The sequence below is a fragment of the Hemiscyllium ocellatum genome, unplaced genomic scaffold (genome assembly GCF_020745735.1).
Source record: "Hemiscyllium ocellatum isolate sHemOce1 unplaced genomic scaffold, sHemOce1.pat.X.cur. scaffold_251_pat_ctg1, whole genome shotgun sequence".
In the NCBI taxonomy this organism is placed as follows: domain Eukaryota; kingdom Metazoa; phylum Chordata; class Chondrichthyes; order Orectolobiformes; family Hemiscylliidae; genus Hemiscyllium; species Hemiscyllium ocellatum.
In genome coordinates, this window is record NW_026868120.1 from 379,787 (window position 1) to 402,993 (window position 23,207).

Here is a 23,207-nt window from a genome sequence, read left to right on the forward strand (position 1 = left end):
GCTGAAACGCAAGAGAGAGAGAGAGACAGAGAGAGAGAGTGAGAAGACTTTAGAACGACTGGTAATATCTAAGGGAGAGCAGTTCATCAACATTTTGCATCATCTTGATCTTCAAATATGGCAGAAACTCGGGGAAAGCTTATGATACTTGGGCTATATAAAACGTGTGAGATTTTGTATTAACAAGGTATCCAGGATAGTCAGATCTGCATTAGGTTCAAACAGTTACAGTTCTTGAATAATACGTGGTTGACTTGGGCAATCAACTGTTCGCACTGTGCAGCATTCAAGAAAGAGAGAGGTTTCTGGAAGAGTCAAGCCAGAGGGTTATCATGCGACATCACGATAAGCAATCAAGGAGCAGTGCAGAGATGGCAGGTGAACCGGTGACCATTCGCCAAGGGAATAGAGAAAGCAGGAGCAGAAACGCAAGTATCCTTTGATCGGTGTCAGATGTATTATATTTTGGAGTCCGATTTGTTGAGCAACTTGAGTGAGTCTTGGTGATGGCGTGAGAGAAAACCACAGTGTCGTTGTGTCGAGGATACGCTGGAAAAAATAACGGAGAGGCTGGAAGGCAGATTAGTAGTCGTGTGTGACTCAATCGTTAGAAAGAACTACGTTTAATTTTGCATCGACATCGTGAGGACCATATGATGTCCTGTCTTCGGGTGCAAGTGTTTGAAACATAAAGAGAATCATTGCATAAGTAAGAGTAAAAAGATCAGTCATTGGGGTTCATGCTGGAACCAATGAGATAGCGATGGACAGCGTGGAGAACATGCAGGAGCCGTTCCATGGATTTAGGTGTAGATTGAAATGCAGGAACGAAACCAAAGTAGTAATGTGGCCAAAATCTTCGAAATATTTTGGATGCTACGAGTTTCACCATTTACGCAAAACCCAACACCATGACTTGAGGGGTGACATACAGTGGAGGAATTCTGATTTCTCAGACACTTGGATCATTGTTGCGCAAGCACAATGTTCTTCTGAAGAGATGGGCTTCTCCTCAACACAAAGATTACAACGTTTGTTGGAGGGGATGTAAACTTGCAGGGCCAGAGAGTGAGATGGGTAATGGGCAGAGATTGAAAAAAAAAACTGTGAAGGCAAAAAATGAGAGTGGGGAAGAAGTGATGGATGTCATGCGTATTGACAGTGCCAAAGAGATGGGTGCATTGAAATGTGCAAGACAACGAACAGGCAGGTGTGTAAATATTCGTAGAAATAAAAACAAAACTGGGGAGTAGGATCCAGAAATTGCTTTCCGGGTTATGATTTTGCTGCATTGAAAGAAAATATCTTGTATAGGTTAAGCAACTGTGCCCCTGTGCAACATTAAATAAGGCAGGTTCCAATGCATCCTAACTAGCAAGATCTATTTGCAAAAGTTCAGAATGATGTGCTTTTAATGTCAGTTAATGGAACTTGAAAGGTTTGTGTAAACAAGTGCATTCATATTACAGGAATTTCTGTTGTACCATGCAGCTTTCCTGCACTCTCAGTGGAGGAATACTTCTGGTAGGAAGTCAAGAACAACTGAAATGAAATAAGACTAGATGACCCATCTTCACAGACATCTTAGTGCGCTGATAACAGTACACAGAGCCAGAAGAAATGGACCGCATTATTTCCCTCTCAAAACCACATATATACCCATACATATATACCCAAGAAACTATCGAATGTAACAACATAATAAGTCAGATGACACAAACAACTAATTAGAAATGTCATAAGCATGCTCATTTACCACAGTTTTGTTTTTCTGAATTGAATGTGACCCATGAATGAAACAGAAATGAATGATCACGTAAACGTATTTGGGTTTATGATTTGGTCGTTTCTCTTGTTAGAAGGACTAAAGTTAAAGGTCTAGATATTTAATTGTGTTCTCATTAAGATTCAATAAATCGCTTCTTTCCTTGAACACCTGAAGCTGTACATTTACATGTACCACACTGGGAAATATATTTTGTAATTTTATGTGGTTTGTTCTACTTAGAACAGGTAATGTTTCCTGAACTTTTGCTATCCTGTATGAGTTTATGAGCTGTTTATATTATAACGAGAATTCGGTTTAGCACGCAGAACTATGAAAACTGTATTATGCTGTCAGACCGCAACGATCCCCTTTTGGAACTATTCATTCTGTAAGGATGATCTTTGCACAAGTCTCACTCTCTGGGCGCATTCCCACCTGTCGTTTACTCCTGCACCCCGCCCCCACATCCTAACTGCAATCAACTCTGAATATGGATACTGCCCCCGAAGGACAAAGAACAAAGAAACTTACAGCACCGGAACAGCCTCTTCGAAACTGCAAGCCTGCGTGGATCCAGACCCACTATCTAAACAGGCCGCCTATTTTCTATGGCTCTATTCCCTTTGGTACCTGACCATTCATTTGTATGTCCAGGTACATCTCACCGACTACCATTATTCGTGTCCTTCCACCTCTGCTGGCAGCGCATTCCAGGCACCCACCATCCTCTCTGTGAAGAACGTTCCCCTTACATATCCCCTAACCTCTTCCCATCTCACTGTGAACTCGAAACCCATAGATCTCCCCGAATATTAAGTCTGGTTCTTTCTCCGTAGAAGGTACCTGAGATGCAGAACCTTTCCAGTAACACACTTCAAGATAACTTAATAAAAAGTGTGATGAAGCACAGGTGGATTGGTTGGGTCGGGAGAAATTGAAATAAACAAGTGATCAATCTCTCTTGCTTTTGCAGGTGAGCTTTATAAAACAGTGGATCAAACTCACAGTCGAGGAATGGAAGGGCAAATAATAACAAAATCAGAGAGTTTTGCAGGGCAGAAGGGCACCATGTGATCATCTGCACCCACTCCAGCAAGAGCTCCACAGGTAGTACCACAGTCCAGCACTGCCTTGGCCGTCCCCTACCTTCATCCCTTTCAAACATATATTCAACTCTCATTTGAAACATTGTATGTTAACTGCTTCCAACACTCTCCCAAGCAATGCACTACAACTCAGAAAATCTCTCTGTGTAATGACGTTTCTCTTCAACTCGTTCCTCGTTGTCTTACTGACAATATTGAAGTTACGAATACACACGTCACTGACATATTAATTAGTCGAAGTAAAATATGCTTTGTACACGATTAAAATCATACACAATGTTAATTACGTCATTGGGATCACCTCCTTATCTTCTCACCTTCAGGAAAAACAAGACCAATGTCTCCAATTTTTCCTTGTATCTAAACACTTTTTTTTCTGGTACGATTGTACGAAATCTCCTTTGTACTCTTTCCAGGGCTTAAACTCGGCGCCATAATTGAAAACAATACTCTAAACGTGGACTCACCAATGATTTTTAGCGACATCATCATTTACTTGTTGTTTTCCTCTAGATCCCTGTTTAAAACCTCAAACATTCTCCAAGTCTTCTGAAATAATATTTCAAATTATCTGTTCACCTTCTGAGAATTATGTGGAATGAACCCTCATTCTATCCTCTCCTGTACTAATTTCAAAAATGTGCTTTTGAGCCCATTTTGTCTTTATATGTTTCTGACACCAAGATGTAGTCCCTCACAGATTTCTGCATTAAATTTCATCTGACAGGTAACTGATCATTTGAACAAATTTTCAAAGTCCATATTATGTCTCTCAGCATCGTCCTCACAATTCACAACTCTCACTGGCTTCGTATCATATTTAACTGTAGAAGTTTTGACATCAGTAAGCCACGCCAAATCAGAGAAAAGCAAGGTCCCAATACAGTTGGCAAGGAAACACCATTTTCAATTCATCTTCAATTTGAGAAATGACCAGCTGTAACTATCATCTGTTTCATTTCCTTTCGCCAACATCGATTCCATGCTGCCAGAGACACACCAATCCTAAGCATTCCTCCTTTGGTAATTAACCTGCTATGAGGAACCGTATCAAAACATTTATGAAAGTCCAAATGTACAGCGTCCATAGCATTATCGTGATCTGCTACTTGGGTCACCTCATCAATGAAATGAAACAAACTTTTCAGACATGAACTGCCTTTCGCAATGCTTTGTTTGACTGTCTTGAATTACTTTAGTTTTCTCGACCTGTACATATACCGTATCCCGTGTTAGGTCTGCCATCAGTTTTCGAACTCCAATGTCAAACTTACTGGTTTGTCGTTTCGTCAGTTATTCTTTATCCCTTTCTATTGAACAAAATCTAGGGAGGCAGACCTTAAGCATTGACAAGATGCATAGTGGGAAGCCTCACCGTCCTAACAGTGGCTAGGTAAGACTCCGAAGTACAGCAGTAAGTTAAAGGGTTACATGGGATACAAGATCCTTGCTGAGCTACAGGCTGACCATTAAATAATAAGTGCCAGTATGGTTCGAGGAGGTCCCAAATCAGGGCCCACCTCTCGGAGTCAGTTCTAGTTGATGCTACGTATTCCAGAAGTGGGCAGGAGTGAAAGTTACCATCGAACATTTTGTTTACAGAGATCAATTACAGATGTCCTTGATTCGAGGAACATTGTAAACTAATTGGCGGGGCTTTGCACGCTTGACCAACTAAGCTACATGCACAAGTAATAGATCACAATGGGGAAACATTAAGCAGGAGGACGGTGGGGCCTTGCACAGAGATTCTACACTTCAGCATTACCTTCTGGTGAGAGATGAACTAATTTATGTACAGGAGGCTGTGAGACAGCTTATTAAAGCTGCAAGCCAAGGACTAATGTTCTGTTGCGTGAGTGGCATTTCAGAGAAATCGTTGCTTAACCGGGAGGGAAGCCATTCACAGCAAAATGATTTCCACAAAGTCTGCTTTTTTTTTACATAATCAGTTGAGCAGGTCAGGAGCTTCAGTGAAAGAGGAATGTAAGCAGAGCCAGGAGATTGTATGGACAGGTAGGCTCAGAATCGGAGAGATAGTCCTCAGAATAAGAGGCCTCAGCGCTGTTATTTCTGGAGTCTGGGGCTCAGTGCCCTGAGGAGCCAGGCGGATGCTGATCAGCTGAAATTATAATGGGACAGAGTGCAGCAGCAGTGAAACAAAGCATCCACAATCCTGCTTAATGAAACTATCAAGGATCGCGAGAAGTGGAAAGAAAATAAGGACCATTAATCCATGCAGTAGGGCGCTGCTGCAGGACCCGAGCGATGAGCCCACCCAACTCCAAATGTCCCACCGGGAGCTGGGCTCCCTTTGAGGTGGTGTTCTCTTGGAATGATATTTGTGCGTCCACACGAATATTGCTTTGACTTTGACTACTGTGTGGTTTGCTCACAGAACCAGGTACCGGACATGTCCCCTCGGCTCCAATTTTCCCTGGTCCCAAGACTGGGTGTTCCTGCGAATATAAACATTGAAGAGTTTTGGTTAACCTGTGCAGATATTTCACACTTGTCCCCTACTATTGTGGAAGCAGTATCAGACGTTGGAAGGATTCCCACTCATCTACTAAATACATTTGTTATTATTAGGCAATATTTGCAACAACTTCTTCGAGGTAAGTCTATGAAATTTATTTGCGAACAAGTGAAAGGGCCGATCATGCAAGCGAGTGGTTCGAGAACACCCTTCTTGCCAAAGTGTGTACAGCTACGCTCACAATCAGCTAAAATAGGCAGGATTTTTCCACAAGGCTCCGAAATGGTAGGTCACACCAAAAGCTCAACGAGAGTCAGTGAGTGGTTTAGCAAGTTTTCCTTATGCGAGGATGCAAGCATGTTGGTCCTTGCATTAGCTCCAAGGCACCCACATGGGCAGTTTACTCCTCAGTGGCCACATTTCCACAGTTAAAGTAAGGGCGTGCCATTGGTCCTGGGGTTTTGGCTGGCTTGTTCCCAGTCCCAAAGGTGTCATACCGGGTCCTGCTGTCGCGTTTCCCAGGGTCCTCTCTGGAATCTGTTCTCAACAGTAGTTGCTGGGCGGACATCTGAGGTTGATTCCACCCCCCACGTGCATGTAATCTCAATCAACCTCTTCAGTGTTGGCACACGGCGTGCATGGATCGCGGGGTTGTTGGGCATATATGTGTTTTGCCTGTATTTTTTATCGTGGCATGGTCTTGTTCTGGCCATAGCAATAGAAGATCACTGTTCACCCCATTTGCAATGAGAAATTTTTAGACAATTTGGAAGTTGACAGTACTGAATTCATGATCTGTGGGGGAAAAAAACATTCACAGACCTCGAGCTCCAGGCAGCAAAACATCAACATTCAGTGGCCAACAAGCAAATGTGATTTCAACGCAAATCACAAAATGTTACCCTTTCTGCAAGCTTCAGTGACTCAGCGCTGAAGAGGTATCTTTCACTCTCTGTCAACTTTCATCCTTATCCAGTTTTTTTTTTAGCATCTGTTGCTTCCTTGCTCGTTAAGGAATGAAACATTCACATTTCAGAACAGTCAAAATTAGAGAGTTTCAATTCTAACAACATTTTCATGCCAAATTGTCTGTGCTTCTGATTTAATCCGTGGCCCAGGGGAAATATAATGGAGTCTTCAGAAGTCGTCGAATGTGTCGCCTAGACTAAATTCAGCAATGTTTGAAAATCCTGATGCATGCTACTATAAGTACAACAGATTTGTACTCGCCAATAAAAAAAAGTTGATCACTTGGGCGGCACGGTGGCACAGTGGCACAGTGGTTAGCACTGCTGCCTCACAGCACCAGCGACCTGGGTTCAATTCCTGACTCAGGCGACTGACTGTGTGGAGTTTGCACGTTCTCCCCGTGTCTGCGTGGGTTTCCTCCGGGTGCTCCGGTTTCCTCCCACATTCCAAAGATGTGCAATTCAGGTGAATTGGCCAAGCTAAATTGCCCGTAGTGTTAGGTAAGGGGTAAATGTAGGGGTATGGGTGGGTTGCGCTTCGGTGTGGACTTGTTGGGCTGAAGGGCCTGTTTCCACACTGTAAATCTAATCTAATCTAATCTAAAACTAGAGTGGATCAGGGCGTGTTGCATCATGCTCCGGACCTTAGAGCGGGTCCAAGGCTTGTGAATTTGGATTCATCTCTCATAATCCTCGGACAAGCAAGTTTTTCTTATTACCAATCACCGTAAATCATAAGATGCTTGCACTATCATTGCCTTTGCAGAAAATTAGAGCCTCTTGAGTACTTACACGAAGAACTTGTGGACAAGTATCGTGAGCTGCAATAGGATTTTAACCAGCTTTCTGTCCCTGGACATCCCTCCTGCTCGTTTGGCAAGGGATAACAGCAGCAATCCGGTCTGGGACGGTAATATTTTGGAACATGGGGATTCGGGTGCTGGTATGTTGGGAGGGCTTACGAAAGAGTTCCTTGGACGCTGATCTCGATTATCTTTATTGAGGGCTGATGGCTCTTTGCCACTTCCTTAAACCCAACAACGGAATTTCTGATCTTAAATGTTGCACCTCGTCTGTTTACCGTGGCAAAACATAGTCTCCACTGAGCGGGGAAAAGGACGACGTTCCGTCTGCAAGAGATTGTCTCGAAACCCATGGCTTTGCTTTGATCATGCTTGTAGAGTGATTCGATCGCTTCCTCACCTCGACGGTCCCAGGCGCAGAGCAGTCACCTGCAGGTAAACAAAGAAGACACAAAGAAAGCCAAACAACAAAATGATACAACACCGGCGCCGAGTCCAATTCCTCAAGGCTTCACCAAGCCTGGCAATCAGCAACGTTTCCAATCCTGGACATTTAGATCTGCCCATCTTCCATCGCACCTCAAGGAATGAGCCTTCAGGCTCAGATCAGGAGTTTGGCATTTTATACATTTAGAGACACCATCTGCTTATTTTCTGCCTTGCCTCAGGGGACCAGCCCAGCAGGTCAGACAGCATCCAAGGAACAGGAGAATCAAAGTTTCGGGCCCAAAACGTCGGCTCTCCTGCTCGGTGGATGCTGCCTGACCTGCTGCGCTTTTCCAGCAACACATTTTCGGCTCTGATCTCCAGCATCTGCAGTCCTCACTTGCTCATGGGAACAGCCAGCAGGGGCAAGTCAGGATTAAATCCTTAACCAAATGTACTACTTGAATGTGGTCATTTCATTTTTTCGTCTTCCTTCAAGGGATCAGCCTGCAGGCTCAGGTCAGAATCATGCCCTTAATCAATTTTAGCAATTTGATTAGCTCCACACAATATTCACACTTTCTCATGCACCAATTCAAGTTATTGAAGGCACTAACATAGATTCACACAAGACCATCTATTGAAGGTGAAAAGACCAGTTGTTCAACAAATTCTCGAGAGGCAGAACTTGATCTTAAACATTTTATTCCACGCTGAATCATAGGTAGAACCTCTGTCCTAAGCGTTAATCGTTAGGACTCCGAAGCACAGCAGAAATTCACAGATCTATAAAGGAACCAACAACCAGCCTGAGACACATGCTGACCATTACTAATTCACATAGTGATGAATGTTCGAATTCACCTATGTTCTTTTTATCTAACCTTCACATTCCCTTATGTCTGTATTCCGATATTCACTTACGTTCTGTTATCTTCCTGTATTTTAATTCGCTTTTGTTCTTGCGGTCACGTGCACTTATTCTTATTCAACTATATTTTCTGTTTAACTTATGTTCACATTATACAATGTCCTTATTCATTCCTATTCTTATTTTCTTATTTTTTATGTTGTTTGTCTCTTATTTTCCCCTTCATTCTTCCCATGCTTTTATGAGCGTATTTTACCAATCATTTATGTTCTTAACCTTTGCTCTTGAAATATTTTAGAGATGTTCTTGTTCTCCTGTGCTCGTCCGTTCTTGTCTTTGCGTGTACTTATTCTCTTGTGTTTCATTCATATGTTCCCACTGTCTTATGCCCGCTCTAACATCTGTATTATTTTTTCTATTCTTGTCTTGTGTAGTTTTTCTCTCGTGTTCTCATTTTAGTGTTCGCAAATGCTATTTTGTTCTTATTTTCTTATTCCCGTATGATCTTATGCTCTGACCTTGTTAATCACTTCTGTTTGTAATGTCTTATCTTCCTGTTCTCTTTTGTTCTTTTTCGCCAAGACACTTATTTTCTAAGTCGCTATTGTACGTATTTCATTATGTTCTCATCATGTTATGTTCTTATTCTGTTGTGTTCTTAGTCTCTTATGTTCTTCCTCTTTGATACTCTGTTTTCCATTCTACCCATATGTCCGTATGGTATTATTTTATCAGTCAGTATTATTCTTATTGCTTTGATCTTGAATTTGAGTATTCATTTTCTTAATCGCTTGTGCTCTGATGTTCTTGTTCTCCTATGCTCTCATCCTTAACATTTCATTTGTCTGATTGCAAATCAGAAAAAGAATAGCCGCCGTGGTTGTGAGCGCAGGCAATATAAGCCTTTGTTTTGACAGAAAGACTGTGTAGGTCGGTTAGCTCAGCTGGTCAGAGCGTGGTGCTAATAAACGCCAAGGTCGTGGGTTCAATCCCCCCAACGAGCATGTGCAGCGCCCATCTCGTCCGCTGTGCTGTGTCAAGGTTTTCCGTGGCTTTTACTTTCACCATCTGCAAGAACTTGTCACATGATCGATTCAGATGTGTATTCATTCGAAAGCCGACCATCGCAGTCATGGAACATCAACTCGTTGGTCCGATGCCAGATCTCAGCTGCGTTGTTGTACTTCCAAACAAAGTGCACCACAAAATCACCAAGCAGAAAGCATCACCGGCGCAATACAACATTTGACAGGGATAGACGCACAACTCGATCACCGTACCCATGATGACTGGTGGAAGTTGTCTGCAGCAAATCAATCAGTCTCAATTGTTTTCACAAAGAAATGCAAAACATGAAATATATAAAGTATTAAGTCGACCTGGCACAGTTTAGATTAGACTTACAGTGTGGAAACAGGCCCTTCGGCCCAACAAGTCCACACCGACCCGCCGAAGCGAAACCCACCCATACCCCTACCCCTACATTTACCCCTTACCTAACACTACGGGCAATTTAGCATGGCCAATTCACCTGACTTGCACATCTTTGGACTGTGGGAGGAAACCGGAGCACCCGGAGAAAACCCACGCAGACACGGGGAGAACGTGCAAACTCCACACAGTCAGTCGCCTGAGTCGGGAATTGAACCCGGGTCTACAGGCGCTGTGAGGCAGCAGTGCTAACCACTGTGAGAACCAGAGTTCAGGCTTCAATTCACTTCAAAGATTCGTTCAACGCATTTTCCTGGATCTCTGTTACTCCATTTCCTGCGACTTCCAGAGGGAATTCATTCGCTTGCTCACCTCTCATGCATCGACACTGGAGTCATCATATCCCCAGCAATATCACAGAGTCATTAATAAAAGCAAATTACTGCAGATGCTGGAATTCGAAACCAAAAGAGAAAATGCTGGAAAATCTCAGCAGGTCTGGCACCATCTGCAAGGAGAGAAAAGAGTTGACGTTTCGAGTCTAACTGACCCTTTGGTAAAGATTTTCAAAAAAGGGGAGATTTACAGAGCAATTGACACCAGGCTGAGAGAAGGTGAGTCAAGGCTCCAGATGCAAAGGTGATAATGACAGTGCACGGAGAGATTAAAGGGAGATTAGGAGCCGCGAATGACCAAGGCTGAAGCCAGTGTTACGAGACAAAATATGTGGGGGATGTGTGAAACAGAGACAAAATGGAAAACAGGGGAGAAGCGTAGCAAAGCGGGAAGAGGAGAGGAAAAATGTATTGACAGAGTGGGAAGCGACAGAAAGAGAGACAATCAAGAAATAAGAGGTACACAACAGTGAGAAAAACGCAAATAAAAAAGGTAAGTAAAATAATTGAAATAAAATTATCTGAAGTTGTTTGAATTTAACAATTTCAGACAATTTTACTTCATTATTTTATTCATCTCTTTTATCATTTCACCTGCAATATCATAGAGCCATTAGATATGGACAGCACTGAAAACACAATCTTCGGTCTGGCTCGTCCATTCCGAGCAGATATCCTCAACTGATCCAGCCACGATTGCATGCACTTGACCCGTGACTCTCTAAACCCTTCCTATTCAAATACACATCCAAATTCCTTAAAAGTATTGGAATTGTACCAGCCATCACCAGCTCGTCCGGCAACTTATTGCAGACACTCACCACCCTTTGCGTGACGCCGTTGCTCCTCACTGCCTGTCGAATTCTCACCCTCCCACACCAGATTTATACCCAGCCGTGCTGCACTGCCCCACCTGAGCGAAACGAACTTATCTATTTACCCGAAAAATGCCCCTCATGATTGAAAAACCTTCATAAGGTCAGCTCCCAGCCTCTGACGCGCCAGGCAAAATAGTGAGAGAGTGTTCAGCCTGTAAGCGTTTGCACCTTTTCCATTTTCAAATGTAGGATGTAGCATTCTGTCTGAAGCAGTCATCTTAGCAGCTGATCTGTCGCTGACAAACGCTGCAGGAAGGCGTGATAACCCGCTAAATATGCTGTCAAACGAAGATTGCAAAAGCAACATGAGTCATTGAGCAAAACGTGCAATTGAGTTCTGCGCTGTTGCTGACTCTAAAGCAACTGCGTCCTTCGGGAGCAGAAAGAATCCCACAGTTGGGTTACAATTCCAAAGCATTTGGCATAAGGTTCGCAGCAGTTTATCAGCAGCACATAACCCTGACTCCAAAGGTCTGTGAGTTTCCAGAAGCACAGTGAGCGATCGTTGAAGGTACGTTTCAAGCAGATGATATTTGTCAACATGACAAGCTGCAGCTGAGCTGGTGGCATTGCGATTGAAATTGCATGCGTCCGAACATTGTGCTTAATTTTGGATATCAGAGCAAATGGTTAGCTCGAGTGTGCGCGTTCTGAAAAGTCAATGTCTTTTTGTTAAAAAACTTTGCAATGGAAGGAAATACTTCATACGATCGTGCGATCGATTGCAAATCAGAAAACGAATAGCCGCCGTGGTTGTGAGCGCAGGCAATATAAGCCTTTGTTTTGACGAAAAAGTTACGTCGGTCGGTTAGCTCAGCTGGTTAGAGCGTGGTGCTAATAACGCCAAGGTCGTGGGGTCAATCCCCACACTGACCATGCGCGGCGCTCGTCTCGTCCGCTGTGCTGTGTCCAGGTTGGTCGTGGTTTTTGCTTTCACCGTCTGCAAGAACTTGTCACATGATCGATTCAGAAGTGTATTCATTTGAAAGCCGACCATCGCTGTCATGGAACATCAACTCGTTGGTCCTATGCCGGATCTCAGCTGCGTTGCTGTATTTCCAAACAATGTGTCCCACGAAACCACAAAATCACCAAGCAGAAAGCCTCACCGGCGCAATAAAACATTTGACAGGGATAGACGCACAACTCGATCACCGTACCCATGATGACTGGTGGATGTTGTCTGCAGCAAATCAATCAGTCTCAATTGTTAACACAAAGAAATGCCAAACATGAAATATATAAAGTAAAAAGTCGACCTGGCACAGTCTCGGAGGAGACCCAGAATTCAGGCTTCAATTCACTTCAAAGATTTGTTCAACTCATTTTCCTGGATCTCTGATACTACATTTCCCGCGACTTCCAGAGGGAATTCATTCGCTTGCTCACCTCTCATGCATCGACACTGGAGTCATCATATCCCCAGCAATATCACAGTGTCATTAATAAAAGCAAATTACTGCAGATGCTGGAATTCGAAACCAAAAGAGAAAATGCTGGAAAATCTCAGCAGGTCTGGCACCATCTGCAAGGAGAGAAAAGAGTTGACGTTTCGAGTCTAACTGACCCTTTGGTAAAGATTTTCAAAAAAGGGGAGATTTACAGAGCAATTGACACCAGGCTGAGAGAAGGTGAGTCAAGGCTCCAGATGCAAAGGTGATAATGACAGTGCACGGAGAGATTAAAGGGAGATTAGGAGCCGCGAATGACCAAGGCTGAAGCCAGTGTTACGTGACAAAATATGTGGGGGATGTGTGAAACAGAGACAAAAATGGAAAACAGGGGAGAAGCGTAGCAAAGCGGGAAGAGGAGAGGAAAAATGTATTGACAGAGTGGGAAGCGACAGAAAGAGAGACAAGCAAGAAATAAGAGGTACACAACAGTGAGAAAAACGCAAATAAAAAAGGTAAGTAAAATAATTGAAATAAAATTATCTGAAGTTGTTTGAATTTAACAACTTCAGACAATTTTACTTCATTATTTTATTCATCTCTTTTATCATTTCACCTGCAATATCATAGAGCCATTAGATATGGACAGCACTGAAAACACAATCTTCGGTCTGGCTCGTCCATTCCGAACAGATATCCTCAACTGATCCAGCCACGATTGCATGCACTTGACCCGTGACTCTCTAAACCCTTCCTATACAAATACACATCCAAATTCCTTAAAAGTATTGGAATTGTACCAGCCATCACCAGCTCGTCCGGCAACTTATTGCAGACACTCACCACCCTTTGCGTGACGCCGTTGCACCTCACTGCCTGTCGTATTCTCACCCTCCCACACCAGATTTATACCCAGCCGTGCTGCACTGCCCCACCTGAGCGAAACGAACTTATCTATTTAGCCGAAAAATTCCCCTCATGATTGAAAAACCTTCATAAGGTCAGCTCCCAGCCTCTGACGCGCCAGGCAAAATAGTGAGAGAGTGTTCAGCCTGTAAGCGTTTGCACCTTTTCCATTTTCAAATGTAGGATGTAGCATTCTGTCTGAAGCAGTCATCTTAGCAGCTGATCTGTCGCTGACAAACGCTGCAGGAAGGCGTGATAACCCGCTAAATATGCTGTCAAACGAAGATTGCAAAAGCAACATGAGTCATTGAGCAAAACGTGCAATTGAGTTCTGCGCTGTTGCTGACTCTAAAGCAACTGCGTCCTTCGGGAGCAGAAAGAATCCCACAGTTGGGTTACAATTCCAAAGCATTTGGCATAAGGTTCGCAGCAGTTTATCAGCAGCACATAACCCTGACTCCAAAGGTCTGTGAGTTTCCAGAAGCACAGTGAGCGATCGTTGAAGGTACGTTTCAAGCAGATGATATTTGTCAACATGACAAGCTGCAGCTGAGCTGGTGGCATTGCGATTGAAATTGCATGCGTCCGAACATTGTGCTTAATTTTGGATATCAGAGCAAATGGTTAGCTCGAGTGTGCGCGTTCTGAAAAGTCAATGTCTTTTTGTTAAAAAACTTTGCAATGGAAGGAAATACTTCATACGATCGTGCGATCGATTGCAAATCAGAAAACGAACAGCCGCCGTGGTTGTGAGCGCAGGCAATATAAGCCTTTGTTTTGACGAAAAAGTTACGTCGGTCGGTTAGCTCAGCTGGTTAGAGCGTGGTGCTAATAACGCCAAGGTCGTGGGTTCAATCCCCACACTGACCATGCGCAGCGCTCGTCTCGTCCGCTGTGCTGTGTCAAGGTTGGTCGTGGTTTTTGCTTTCACCGTCTGCAAGAACTTGTCACATGATCGATTCAGAAGTGTATTCATTTGAAAGCCGACCATCGCTGTCATGGAACATCAACTCGTTGGTCCTATGCCGGATCTCAGCTGCGTTGCTGTATTTCCAAACAATGTGTCCCACGAAACCACAAAATCACCAAGCAGAAAGCCTCAGCGGCGCAATAAAACATTTGACAGGGATAGACGCACAACTCGATCACCGTACCCATGATGACTGGTGGATGTTGTCTGCAGCAAATCAATCAGTCTCAATTGTTAACACAAAGAAATGCCAAACATGAAATATATAAAGTAAAAAGTCGACCTGGCACAGTCTCGGAGGAGACCCAGAATTCAGGCTTCAATTCACTTCAAAGATTTGTTCAACTCATTTTCCTGGATCTCTGATACTACATTTCCCGCGACTTCCAGAGGGAATTCATTCGCTTGCTCACCTCTCATGCATCGACACTGGAGTCATCATATCCCCAGCAATATCACAGTGTCATTAATAAAAGCAAATTACTGCAGATGCTGGAATTCGAAACCAAAAGAGAAAATGCTGGAAAATCTCAGCAGGTCTGGCACCATCTGCAAGGAGAGAAAAGAGTTGACGTTTCGAGTCTAACTGACCCTTTGGTAAAGATTTTCAAAAAAGGGGAGATTTACAGAGCTATTAACACCAAATGTAGGATGTAGCATGCTGTCTGAAGCAAACATCTTAGCAGCTGATCTGTCGCTGACAAACGCTGCAGGAAGGCGTGATAACCTGCTAAATATGCTGTCAAACGAAGATTGCAAAAGCAACATGAGTCATAGAACATAGAACATAGAACATAGAAGGATACAGCGCAGTACAGGCCCTTCGGCCCTCGATGTTGCGCCGACCGAGTCCTACCTAACCTATACTAGCCCAATAACTTCCAAATGCCTATCCAACACCCGCTTAAATGAACATAAAGAAGGAGAGTTCACCACTGATACGGGCAGGGCATTCCATGAACTCACAACCCGTTGTGTGAAGAATCTACCCCTAACATCTGTCCTATACCTACCACCCCTTAATTTAAAGCTATGTCCCCTAGTAACACCTGACTCCATTAGCGGTAAAAGGTTCTTAGTATCTACCCTATCTAAACCCCTAATCATCTTATCCACTTCTATCAGATCTCCCCTAAACCTTCTCTTCTCCAATGAGAACAGCCCCAAGTGCCTCAGCCTTTCCTCATAAGATTTTCCTACCATTCCAGGCAACATCCTGGTAAACCTCCTCTGCACTCGTTCTAAAGCTTCCACATCCTTCCTATAGTATGGCGACCAAAACTGCACACAATACTCCAGATGAGGCCTCACCAGAGTCTTATACAACTGCAACATGACCTCAGGACTCCGGAACTCAATTCCTCTGCCAATAAAGCCCAGTACACCATATGCCTTCCTCACAGCACTATTTACCTGGGTGGCAACTTTCAGAGATCTGTGTACATGGACACCAAGATCCCTCTGCTCATCCACACTACCAAGTAGCCTACCATTAGCCCAGTAATCCATCATCTTGTCATTCCTACCAAAGTGAACGACTTCGCACTTAGCTACATTGAATTCCATTTGCCACATTTCCGCCCAGCTCTGCAACTTATCTATATCCCGCTGTAACCTACCACTTCCTTCCTCACTATCCACAACTCCACCGACTTTCGTGTCATCCGCAAACTTGCTTATCCAGCTTTCAAGTCCTTCCTCTAGATAATTTATAAAGATAACAAAAAGCAATGGTCCCAAAACAGATCCTTGTGGTACACCGCTAGTAACTGCGCTCCAAGATGAACATAATCCATCAACTACTACCCTCTGTCTCCTTCCAGCCAGCCAATTCCTAATCCAAACCTCTAATGTATCCTCAATGCCATACCTCCGAAGTTTTAGCATTAGCCTACCATGGGGAACCTTATCGAACGCCTTACTAAAATCCATATACACAACATCTACTGCTTTACCCTCATCCACTTCCATAGTCACCTTCTCAAAGAAATCAATAAGGTTTGTGAGGCACGACCTGCCCTTCACAAAACCATGCTGGCTATCCCTGATCACGTTATTCCTACCCAGATGTTCATAAATCTTATCCCTTACCATTCTCTCTAAGACTTTGCCCACCACTGAAGTCAGACTCACTGGCCTATAGTTACTAGGGCTATCCCTACTCCCTTTCTTGAACAATGGGACCACATTCGCTATCCTCCAGTCCTCTGGTACTATTCCCGTTGACAATGACGACATAAAAATCCAGGCCAATGGCTCTGCTATCTCCTCCCTAGCTTCCCATAGGATCCTGGGGTAAATGCCATCAGGCCCAGGAGACTTATCTATATTCATCCTTTCCAATATTCCCAAAACCTCTTCCCTGCATATTTCCAGGGCATCCATTCTAATTATTTGTGATTCCATATTCACATCAGCAACAGTGTCCTGTTCCTGAGTGAATACTGATGAAAAGTACTGATTTAATGTCTCTCCAATCTCCTCTGCCTCCACACACAACTTCCCACTACTGTCCTTGACTGGACCGATACCTACCCTAGTCATCCTTTTATTCTTGACATACCTATAGAAAGCCTTTGGGTTTTCCCTAATCCTACCAGCTAAAGACTTTTCATGTCCCCTTCTCGCTTTTCTTAGCTCCCTCTTTAGCTCCTTCCTGGCTACCTTATAACTCTCAATCGCCCCTACTGAACCTTCACGCCTCATCTTTACATATGCCGCCTTCTTCCCTTTCACAAGGGACTCCAATTCCTTACTAAACCACGGCTGCCTCACAAGGCCCTTTACACCATGCCTGACTGGTACATACCTATCGAGGACACGCAGTAGCTGCTCCTTGAACAATCCCCACATCTCATTAAGCAAAACGTGCAATTGAGTTCTGCGCTGTTGCTGACTCTAAAGCAACTGCGTCCTTCGGGAGCAGAAAGAATCCCACAGTTGGGTTACAATTCCAATGCATTTGGCATAAGGTTCGCAGCAGTTTATCAGCAGCACATAACCCTGACTCCAAAGGTCTGTGAGTTTCCAGAAGCACAGTGAGCGATCGTTGAAGGTACGTCTCAACCAGATATTTGTCAACATGACAAGCTGCAGCTGAGCTGGTGGCATTGCGATTGAAATTGCATGCGTCCGAACATTGTGCTTAATTTTGGATATCAGAGCAAATGGTTGCCTCGAGTGTTCGCGTTCGGAAAAGTCAATGTTTTATTTTGTTAAAAAACTTTGCAACGGAAGGAAATACTTCAGACGATCATGCGATCGATTGCGTGCGATTGGTTAGCTCAGCTAGTTAGAACGTGGTGCTAATAACGCCGAGGTCGTGGGTTCAATCCCCACACTGACCATGTGCAGCGCTCATCTCGTCCGCTGTGCTGTGTCAAGGTTTGTCGTGGCTTTTGCTTTCACCGTCTGCATGAACTTGTCACATGATCGATTCAGATGTGTATTCATTCGAAAGCCGACCATCGCTGTCATGGAACATCAACTCGTTGGTCCTATGCCGGATCTCAGCTGCGTTGCTGTATTTCCAAACAAAGTGCACCACGAAACTACAAAATCACCAAGCAGAAAGCCTCACCAGCGCAATAATACTTTTGACAAGGATAGACACACGACTCAATCACCGTACCCATGATGACTGGTGGATGTTGTCTGCAGCAAATCAATCAGTCTCAATTGTTTTCACAAAGAAATGCAAAGGGACAATCGGGACATGAAGCCAGAGGAAGTCGGTGAGGTCTTCAATGAGTACTTCCCATCTGTATTCACACAGGAGCAAGGCATTATAGCTGGGGATTTCAGTTGGAATGGTGATTTTCTCAAACATATTACGATCAATAAGGAAGAGGTATTTTATGTTTTCACAGGCTTAAATGTGGAGAAATCCCCAGTGCCCAATTGAATGTATCCCACGCTGCTATGGGAGGTAAGGGAGGAGATTGCTCGGCCCTGGTGGATATATTTAATACTTTGCTGGCCACAGGTAAAGAGCTGAATGACTGGAGGTCGCTAATGTGGTTTCTTTGTTCAAGAAGGGCAGCAGGGATAGGCCAGCTAATTACAGAGCAGACAGTCTGACAGCAGGGGGAGAGAAATTGTTGGGAACAATTCTGAGGAACAGAATGAATCAAAATTTGGAAAGGCAGAGATCGATTTGGGATACTCATCATTCATTTGGTAGAGTAAGATACTTTCCCAAATTCAGCTGAGATTTATATTTGAAATTACGATTGAGGATTTTGATGAGGGCTGTGCAGATGGTCTGGTTTACATGAAATTCATTACATCGTTTGACGAGGTCCCACATTGAAGACTGTTCCAACAGACCAATGGGATCCAAGGCAATTTGGCAAACAGGATCCACAACTGGTGGAGGGCTGTTTTACGATTGAAATTCTTTCACTAACGGGTGTACCACAGGGATGTGTGCGGGAGCCATTGCTGTTTATTATATACATTCATCACTCTGATGTGAAAGCAGAAGATATCATTAGTAGGTTGGCAGATGACATGAAAGCTGAGGGTGTTGCCCATAGTGAGGTGGATGGTGCCAGGCTGCAGTCTGAATGTAGAGGCTGGGACAGAATTTCAAGACAGCAACTTAAGTAGAAACATCAGGAAAGAGCACAGCAGACATTGAGGGAAAACTGATTGATTAAAGTGCATTTATTTCAAAATAAAAGGCCTAATAATTAAGGCAAATGAAGTCGGTGCATGGATGAGAACATGAGACTGGAATACCATAGATATGGCAGAAACACAGCTGAGAGTGGGACAGAACTGGGAGCTCAATGTTCCAGGGTACAGATTCCACAGGGAGGATAGAACAGAAGGTGAGAGAGGAGGGGGTGGAGTTTTTGATCAGTGAAATATCACTGCAGCACTTGGAGAGGATATTCCTGGGGAACACCCATTGAAGCTATAATGGTGCAATTGAGATATGGGAATGGGTGATCAGTTTGATATGACTGTACTACAGGCCAACAACAGTCAGCGGGAGTTTGAGCAACAAATATGTTGGGAGATCTCAGATATCTGTAAGAATGATAGGGTTGGAATGGTCAGGGATTTTAACTTTCCAAACCTAGTCTGGGACTGCCAGAGTGCTCAGAGCTTGAATGGGTGGGATTTGTTAGGCATGTACAAGAAAAATGTCTCAGTCAGAATGTAAATGGTTGGACTGCAGGAAGGGGTAAAACCTGACTACGCCTTGGGGAACAAGGTAGGGAAAGGGACTGAGGCACTAGTGGGACAACACTTTGGCAAAGTGAGCACAATTGTATTAGTTTGAATATAGTGATGGAAATGCACAATCTTAGTCCACAAGTTAAAGATCAAAATTTGTCTTGCCGCAATCCAGAAGGTATTAGTGAAGGGCTTTTGGCAACTGATTGTGGAGGTTATTTGTAGGTAAAGGTACGTCAGGCAGGTGGGAAGCTTTCAAAAGAGCGATAAAATGATATTTGAGGGATATCATATTTCTGTTAGTGTGAAGGACAATGCCTACACAAGTGGGATACACTGATGAATTGGGGTATTGAGACTCTGGTCAACAAAAAGGGGGCACGTGTCACATAGCCAGCTGGATTCAGGGAATCTATTGAAGAACATTGCAGGTGGAGTATTCACTTAAGAGGGAAATCAGGAGGGCACAAAGGGGACTACAGAAAGCATTGGCAGATCAGGCTGAGGAAAATCCAAAGTGATTCTTCAAGTATATTCTTCAGGAGATTAACTAGGGGAAGAATGTGGCTCCTTGACGACGAATGGGGCCATCCAAGTGTGGAAACACAGAAGATGGGTGAGACCTGAACAAAAAATTCATGTTTGAACTTAACTTGGTGAAATACTGGGCAAGTCAGGGAATAAGGAACAATAACGTCTTCAAAAGACTCCACTCAACATAACAGGCGGTAGTGAAGGTTCTATAATGCGTATAAGATGGACAAATCCTTGGGAACTAATCATGTATATCCCAGGATATTGCGGGAAGCTCAGGAAGAAATTGTGGGGTCCCATAAAGAGATATTTCTATCACTGATAGCCATGGGAGAATGGAATAGGGAAGGTTAGATGGGCTTCAGATTGGGTCCACAGGTTAGCACACATTGAGGGCAGAAGGGCCTGTACTGTACTGTCATGTTCTTATGTTCTGTGTCTGGAGGATATAAGTAAGAGATGGGAGAGAAAAAAAACTTCAAAGAATTTGGAGGAGAAGATTTTCCAGACAGAGTACAGTGCAGGTAGGAAATGGGATTCGAGGGGAAGTGATAGAGAAAAGTACAATAACAACATGGAAAAGACATTTGTGCAGGTACATGGAGAGGAGAAGGTTTGAAGGGATATGGGTCAAGTGCAGGGAAACGCGACTCGTTCATAGACTCTGTTCAGCATGGACTAGTTCGATCGAAGGAACCTGTTCCGTGCCGGATGACCCTGTCTCCTGTTATTGTAGGAGACTAATGAGATAAGGCACGTTATATACACTGAAGCAAGTTACAGCGATAGGGCTGGTAGTCAGGAATGCAGTACAATCCAAATATGTGGAGTGTATAGGGAAGGGAGGATTCCAATATGTGGAGGGAGTATAGGGAAGGGAGGATGTTACCGGGACAGGAACTGTTATAGGAGTTACAAATTATTGAAGACACTAAGTCACCATGACATTCCATAGATAGATTGTTGCAGAGTAGTGAGTCTTAGCACAACAGAACTTACTATAAGGGTTTGATTGAGCCTGGGGTGTGTCTGTACTGTGCACCCCCTCCAGCACTGTATCTGTGTCATGTTTTGTTATCTGATGTTGGGAGCTCTGTCTTTGCTGTCTGCTCTGTTCCCTGTAGTGATCTTACCTCACTGCAGGATTTATTGAACACTCCAAATCTCCCTTCTCTTTGTCTCCCTGGCTGATCAACCATCTTCAATGTGGCGATGGACGAGACATCCAGCAGCTGGGAAGTCTATTGAGTCAGGCCGTTCCTAATACCTACAGGAGTCAGAGGAATCAACAATTTGGGAAATTAGACTGATCCCGTGAGGGATACACATGGACAATGAAACTAAGTCCAACAGAGACCTGAAAAACCCTGTCTCCATCCCTTGCATATGCTGCTGCGTCTCTCTGGAGTAAAGACTTCAATTGGTTCAGGATCCGGAGAAGCTGCAAGAGTGAGAGACGCTGACAGGGGCAGCAATTCGACCCTCACAGTGAGGGACACCTCATGAAGAGAGTCTGAGTGATATCACCAGAGGGCAGGAAAATTTCATAACGAAACAATCATGTAGGAAGAACAGGTTTAGGTTCCGGATGCCCTGGTGTCAGTGCTCAGGAATGAGCAACCTTTGAGCAGGTGAAGTGATGGCCTCGTGGTATTGTTGCAAGAGCATGTATCCAAATGCTCACCCAATGTTCTGTGGAGGCAGGTTTAAATCCCACCATCAGAAATGGTGGAATTTGCAATCATCATTTTTTTTAAAATTGCAATTAACAATCTATGAATAAGTCTGAAATCATTGCTGATGTCCAAAACAATGTTTGTTCATCAAAAATACACTAGGGGGCAACTGCCATTCTCACATGGTTTGTACGACATCCCCACAGCAAAGTGTTTGCCTCTGAAATGGCCGTGCAAGTTACTCAGCTCAAGGGCAGCGAGGGCTGGGCAGGAAAGGCTGGTCAGCCAGAGACACCAACATCCCATACCTGAGTTTAAAAATAAACCATTCGGATTGTCCCACTGGAAGTATGCTGGGACCAGTGTCCTGGCCAATCACGTCGGTAGGTTTAGGGACAGGGCTTTAAACTGACAGAGAGGATGCAGGGACAGGGTTCAGGTGAAAGGAGCTTTCCAAATCCAAATAGAAAAGGTGAAGCTTTGGAACAGCATGGGGATGTGGCTGAAGACAAGCAGAAAGGAACAGGATGGGACCAAGTTTAACTAAAACTGTACGTCAGCGAATCACTTTGTGACAGGAAATTGTAGGAAACAGTTAAATTATGCTTTTTTTTGGAATGGACAAAGTCTCTGCCATAAGGTAGATGAATTTGTTACAGAGATAAAAGAGAGTTAGACACCAGGGTGACGTGGTTACAGGGTGAAAAAAGGTGGACATAAATATTCAAATGGTTCACAACTTTGTGGAAACTCATGCAAAGTGGACAACGCTAACAATAATTGATAACAAAGGCATTACAGAGAAAGTATTTGGCCGCAGATCATGAAGTAGAGTCAGTCTGAATGTAAATTCTGGCTACTACTTGCCAAGGACACAAGCAGCAGAACAGTTTTAGGTCACTGAACAGCATTTCATTGCTCATCACTGCATCACACAGGAACCCATTGGAATTTTTAATAAAGGCATTACGAAAAATTCAGTGAAAATTCAAAATTCGCATCATCTTGACAGTCACACTGACAACAGTGATATTGGAAGGGAAGTTCGGAGAATTTTTTTCAGTGTTTCAATAAATAACACATTGTGCAACTGGCTCGGGATGTAACTATGTCAGATCGACCGTTGCGTGATGAAACTTAGTGTATGAGTAATGTCACCTGGAGAGATCCTCTGGGAAATTGTGATAAAGTGCAGTTTAAAGAAATATAAAGTTTTAAAGTGAATCACAGAAAGGACAAGCTACAACTAAAAACAAAAATTGCCAATTGCATGAGTTTGAAAGAAGAACTGACCAAGGTAAACAGCCTAACAGACTGAAACATGTGTGTGCGTAAATGAACAGTGGTAAACATTTGAAGGAACAGTGTAAATCACTGAACAAAAGAATATTCCATTGAAACAGACAAAACCTTAACAA

The 23,207-nt window shown here is 43.7% G+C and overlaps 3 non-coding genes across 3 annotated transcripts; all 3 read left to right on the forward strand.

Annotated features, from left to right (window-relative positions):
* Positions 1-11,927: 11,927 nt before the first annotated feature.
* On the forward strand, positions 11,928-12,001 carry trnai-aau (transfer RNA isoleucine (anticodon AAU)). Its single transcript has one exon. It is a non-coding gene; the product is annotated as a tRNA-Ile (tRNA).
* Positions 12,002-14,218: 2,217 nt separating this feature from the next.
* Positions 14,219-14,292, forward strand: trnai-aau (transfer RNA isoleucine (anticodon AAU)). Its single transcript has one exon. It is a non-coding gene; the product is annotated as a tRNA-Ile (tRNA).
* A 3,373-nt stretch (positions 14,293-17,665) lies between these two features.
* trnai-aau (transfer RNA isoleucine (anticodon AAU)) lies at positions 17,666-17,739 on the forward strand. Its single transcript has one exon. It is a non-coding gene; the product is annotated as a tRNA-Ile (tRNA).
* Positions 17,740-23,207: the final 5,468 nt, after the last annotated feature.